Source organism: Octodon degus, unplaced genomic scaffold (assembly GCF_000260255.1).
Source record: "Octodon degus isolate 3935 unplaced genomic scaffold, OctDeg1.0 scaffold00033, whole genome shotgun sequence".
Taxonomy (NCBI): Eukaryota; Metazoa; Chordata; class Mammalia; order Rodentia; family Octodontidae; genus Octodon; species Octodon degus.
Genome location: NW_004524609.1, coordinates 930,796 through 936,795, shown reverse-complemented (window position 1 = coordinate 936,795; position 6,000 = coordinate 930,796). Strand labels below are relative to the sequence as shown.

At 40.8% G+C, this 6,000-nt stretch overlaps 1 protein-coding gene across 4 annotated transcripts in view; it reads left to right on the top strand.

The window, feature by feature from the left end:
* Window positions 1–6,000, top strand: part of Kansl1 (KAT8 regulatory NSL complex subunit 1) — a 180,402-nt gene that overhangs the window by 27,184 nt on the left and 147,218 nt on the right. For 2 of the 4 annotated variants that reach the window (XM_023713979.1, XM_023713977.1), the window contains exon 1: window positions 7–107. The exons of 1 other annotated variant lie outside the window; for it this stretch is intronic. The gene's annotated coding sequence lies outside the window, so the exon portion shown is untranslated. Of the gene's footprint in view, window positions 1–6; window positions 108–140; window positions 500–6,000 lie in introns of those variants that run through there. One more of the 4 variants, XM_023713978.1, reaches the window with a different exon arrangement.

Sequence of the window (6,000 nt, the reverse complement as noted above, 5' to 3'; positions counted from 1 at the left end):
GCCGCGCGCCCCCGCCTGCCGGCCTCGGCGCCCCGGCCGGGGCTGTTTGCAAACTGCGCCCATTTTGTGGGGCCGAATCCGCCCGGGCTGCGCTCCTCCATCACGTGGTAGGTGCTGCTGCTGCTCGCCTCGCCGCCGCCTCCCGCTGCCCTTTCTCCTCCTCGCGCTCTCCGAGGCTCCCGTTTCTCCCTCTCTTTGTTAGTTGCAAGTGGAAAGGCAGGGCAGGGAGGAGAGGTCCCCGGAACTTTAAATGGCCTCCCCGGGCTTCCCCGCTGCGGGCCCGCGCGGGGAGGCGCCCCGAGGGCGGGGGTGTGCGGGGCCCTTCCCCGCCAGCTGCCGCGGCGGCGCTCGCCGGGCTCGCCCTCGGCGTTCCGTTTGAAAAGGCGGCCCGGGGAGCTCGGCTATTCCCCTAAAAAGCAAAACAAACTCTGGTTCTCGCTTTGAACTTCTGTCGACTGCGAAAGGCCTTTCTTTGCTGGAACGTCTTGCGTGTTTCACGGTTTGTATCAGAACTGATTGTTTTATTTATTATTTTTGTTGCCTGTAAATTGAGGTCACTTGCGTTTTCAGCTGTAGTCTTCCTCAGGCGGACTTAAAAAAACTAAAGAGGAAGAGGTATTTACTGTATTTGCTTTTAACTGAGTTGGATCTTACTGCCTTTGGGGGGGCCTGCTTTCCGACTGACGGTCTTTTGATTTGCTTCAGATCGTGTAACTGTTTCCTTTCCGATAAACAACCGTATTCCTATGTTTTACTTAAAAATCCTTTTGTTTTCCAATGCTGGAGTCTCAGCGTGGAATTTTAGAGAGACGCGTTACCTACTGCTTATTGATTGCCGTAGGGGAAAGGGGTGACACGATGGCGCCACTTTAAATTGCTTTTTCCTCCACCTCTGTTTTTCGCTTTTTCTCCTGGAGGTCATTGGAGCGTTTTCAGTGACCTATTAAGAAAACTGTACTTGAGGGTGTTAACTGTACAACTGGTAGAGGCAGCGTGTGGCACCTCGGGGGTCGGGAGGCTGGAAGCCCGCGGTCCCCAAAGTTCCGAGGCGCTCTAGCCCTCCAGCCTCGCCTCCCTCTCTCCCTCCATTCACAATCCTGGTGTTGCCGTCTCCTTTGTCACGTGTCTAGCCATCATTATGGTTTTTTGTTTGTTTTGGGGTGTATGTGTGTATTTTAAGCTATAAGCTCAGAGAAACCCTCTCCCTCCCCTTTGGAGAGATCAAAATGTTTTATTTTTTTTAGTTGTGGAGCCGGAGAACATTTAAAAATAAACGATAAAATTACATAATCTTTGCCTTGCATAATCATGATATAGTTAATAAATCGTTGCCGAACTTAGTGTCAAAGTACTTTTAAGTATGAAAAGTAGCACATTAGAGTATGTTTTCCATTTATCCGAATGGTCTGTAGCTTGTGTTTTCTTGTTTGGGGGTTAAACTATTATTTACAAAGGCTTAAGTGGGTGTGTTTCCCCTCCCCCTTTTCTATAGGCTGTACAGTACTAGTTTCTTTAAATACTATCTTACCAGTTTAGAAAATTTCAATTGTCGACAGGCGTTTTCAGTTAAGGCTCTTTATACTTTTGAGTAATTATTATTATTTTTTTGAGTAATTATTTTCTATGTGGGTATAATTTACTAATATTTCTGTTGCATTTTTCATCCACACATTTTGGGGGGGCTTTAATCTTGTAGCTTTAGAAGAGTACAGTATTGCTGTTACCTTTTTCTTCATGTCAGCTTTCCCCATGGTAGGGTAAATAAATTCTTATTATAAAATGCAGAGTACCTCTCTTTTGTTTCTATGTATGTTACTAGACACCCCTTCAATTAAAAACTGTTGAGTTAAAAATGCTCGCAGTAAATGTGAAATCTGTTGGTTCTTGAGTGTGCGTGGGTCTCTTTCTTACTGTATATGTTTTCACTGGTTTGGGCCCTTTTTTGTGCTAACAGTTACGTCGTGTCATGTGATATGTGCAGTATAATGTGTAGTTCTAAAAATAAGGCAAGGTAAAAATCCTCAACCTTTGGGAATATAATAGTTATAAGTCTTAAGATAACTACTCTCACTCATGGAATTCTGGAGTTGATGTTCCACTAGGTTTTATCCAAAAAAAGTATACAATTCCTTTGACCTTTTAACATAGTTTGTGTACAGTATTCCTTAGTAATCATAATTTCAGGTGGTTGGCTTCACTGGAAACTCCTTGGAGGGAAACATTACATGTTACAAAGATTGTTAATATCTGTTTTGGTGAACGTGGTTGTCTTTGGTAACTGCTTCATTTAAGTGCATAAGAAATAAGTGTTCATGATTTGTGGCTATATACAGTTAGCAGAGTGACCATGGCTAAGTGTTGTTAGAGCTTGTGGTAGCATGGGGATTGTGGTCTTTGCACCTGTATGCGTCTACTGAAGTATGGCATTGAGACTTGTTCCTATTATCTTTACTGAAAGCTGTATTCAGAACGTCAGTGTTATAGGGTTGCACTTTAGTCCAGTGATATGTTAAATTTTTGTCTGCTTTTCCTTCTTGCCTACATGTTATTTCTGTGGTTAAACCTGCAGAACACTTTTGATTGTTAGATGAGTTACTGTTCTGTTCAGGAAAATTCTGGGAGCTAAAAGTGAGTAGTCCAGCTGGGCTTGGTGGTGCGTGCCTGTACCCAACACTGGCGGAAGCGGAGGCAGAAGGATCCTCACAGGTTTGAGACCAGCCTGGGCTACAAAGTGAGCTCAAGGCCAGCCTGAAATCCATAGGGGAGACTCTGTCTCAAAGCCCAAAAAGTGCCTGGGAGATACAGCTCAGCAGCCTAAGTGCCTGCTTGGCAAGAGCAAGGGTCCTGAGTTTGATCCCCAATACCTCGAAAAAGAAAGTGAGTAAACCTTAACTTACTTGTATCTGAATTTTTATTAAGGTGAGAAGGGAAATAGTACTGTGTAGTCCATTTTTTTCTCAACTGCCAGTACACTTTCAAATTTATAGTGCTACATTGTAGCCATAGCCTCTGTATCCTCTGAATGTTATTAAATTGACTACAGATTTAAAATTTAAAGTAAAAGGTTTTTAGATTTGTTCTGTTTCGTATGACTTGATCCATGTAACTGTAAACACAAGGCCACTGGTTGATGCTTCTTTGAGAAGATATTTTAGTATTGTACTTTATTTGACCTTCATTTGTGAATAAAGTTTAGTTATACTTATGTTAGAAAAACAGTTTTTAAGGTGTTCGAAAATTTGTCAAACTAAAGCTATCCTGTACTTTTCAAAGAGTAATCACAGAAGAAAATTTTAGGGAGACAGAGTCTTGACCTCAAGCTGATTTTAACTTGTTATGTAGCCAGGCCGGCCTTGAACTTTGCAGTCCTCCTGCCTCAGCCTCCAGAGTGCTGGGATTACAGGATTACAGGCATGCTCTGCCACACCCATTGTAGCTATGTTTTTCTTGTCAGTCCATTAAGGCAAAAATCAAGAGACTTCACTATATAATTTAAAAAGTTTTATTGACTTACCTTTCCTCAAAGGATCTCTTCATTCCCTTCAGTGTGTGTCCAGGGGAAGAATGGTGAAGGTTTTAGAGTAATGATAGCTACTCCTTGCCCTCCCAAATGTGTATTCTAGTCTTTTCCTGAGACCCATCTCCTTTTGATCTGCAAGTAATACACAAGTATGTCTTCACCTCCCATCTTTTTTAGCAGCCTGTAAACGTTGGTGACCTGTAGCACAGTGAACTGTTCGCCTTTTCTAACTCATGTCATTTCCAACCACATCGTGCATCTTCACAGTCTGGGGAGTGGGAAGTATGGATCAGAGAGTCCTGCTTGTGTTATGAATCACTACATTCTGGCAGTAATGTTTTTGCACAACTTTTAATGAGCCCAGAGGCGAGTGCTCAGTTTATTAGGAGAGAAAATGTAATCTAAAACATGCGTCTTCAGAAGCAATATGAGGACTCAAAAACTAGTCTTAAAATAGGTTTCGAAAAAACCAAGTTATATTTTAGGAAAGTGATGGTCCAAGGCTTTGCACTGACACAGTAGGCAGGCCAGGTGTTGGGGAGACATTTTATTTGAGAAACTGCATTGTGCTCCTCTCATATTGTGAGCTGTCAGTGTGTACTGGTGTGAAACATTCTTCCTGAGACCTAGACTAATCTACCCAGTCATGGGAGAAATTTGTTTAAAATGGTGAAAGAGTGTAAGTGAGAAGGTGCTTTAAAATTCTGAATAATCACTCCCTGGAGGTGTTCTGGGCTGTGGGGTTTGTTTCTTCTGTGTTAGCTATGTGCCTTTCTTTTAGGTTGTAGGATGAAATGCATACGAAAATGAATATATAGGTGTCATTTACTAGAAACCTTGGCTTTCAAAAGGGCTAAAATAGAATGTTTTAGGAATTAAAAGCTTTCTTTGTTTTTGATAGGGTAAATAAAGGTAAAGCTAAAATGTAGAATATGTGAAAACCAGTTTTTCTAAAATAGGACACAATTCATACTATGAAAAAATTAGGTAGTCTTGGAAGGAAAATTTAAAAATAGTGTATCAAGGACATATATTTATTTATGATTGAATAAATAAATGAAAGAAAGCGGGTTTCCTCATGTAGTTCGGAATGGCCTTCAGTACAGTAGGTAGCTCAGCCTGCCCTCTAACTCACAGTGACCCTCCTCTCTCAACCTCTTGAGTACTGGTATTACAGATGTGTGCTACTGCACCCAGCAAGGTTTTATTTATTTAAACCCTTTATGCCAAGAATTATTTCAGGATAGAGAGCTTTTTAAATTCTCATTTCCTCAGTGGATAAGTGTGGCAAATAGTTGTTTAATAAAAATTAATTTCTGAAAGCCTTATCTTTCCAAGATTTTAAGCAAGCTCCATAGAATTTTAGCTTTTGAATAGCACTCTCTACCAGGGAATTACTGAGGTCTATATTGTTGACTGTGAACTTGCCTTTTTCCCCGTTTGTAATTTTTTAAAATTAGTTTTCTTCCAAGCTCTGGAGAGTTAGGAAATGTAAAGTGGAAAAAATCTCAGTAGAGTTTTATATAAATGTTATCAGAAACTCTGGTTCTTGTTACTTGAATGAGGAATCCGAAAAAGATCTTGCTATGAATTTTGTGTACAGCAGACTGTGCCCTTGTTTGGAAAAAGTTTCTTGTGTGGACCAAACTTAATGGAGTTCCCCACCTTTTAATTCCTTTTTTAAAAAGAAGCACCTAAAGGTCAAACCTTTAGGTTGTTAAATTCTCTTGGCTGGGAAGAGTTGGAGGATAAATAAAGATGGAATAACAATTTTGTCTAGATGGTAAACCAACAATTGCTAAGAACTGATATACAGACTTTCTCCAGCTACTTGCTGTTTGGCCTTTGTGACTGCTTATTAGCACCTCCACCAGAGGGTGTGAAGGAAAAGAGGCTAAAAGCTAGTGAGTTTCTGGTGTTTGCTAGTATTGAAATAGTAGTCTAGGGGAGGGGTGGGTATAGCTCAGTGGTAGAATGCTTGGCTGGCATGTGCAAAGTCCTGAGTTCGATCTGCACAACAAAACAAACTGCTAGTTTGATAAATGGAACTGTCAAGAATGTTTCAGTAAACTGTTCATATATTACCATGGAGAATAGAGATGTTTAAAGACCTTAATAGCATTTAAAAAGCATCACACTTTTTGTGTGAATTGATCTTTTTTTTTTTTAGCTATTACAAAAGTTTATTTAACAAAAATTTAATATATGAAAATGTGTATGACCCAAGCTTCAGTCAGTGAAAGTAGCACTTGGAGGAGGGGCATGGAGTTTTCTGCTGAGCAGTCATTATTTAAACTCTTCAAGGTTTCCAACATGGTGATACTATTTCCTCCTGTTACCACCGTTCCAATGTTGTTCTGTTGCCCACTAGTTGCCATCTCCACACATTCGTCTATCATAAGATTCATAAAGGGATCACATCCTCGCAGTATTCCTTGGACATGTCTGCCACCATTCAATTTCAATGATAACTCTTGTCC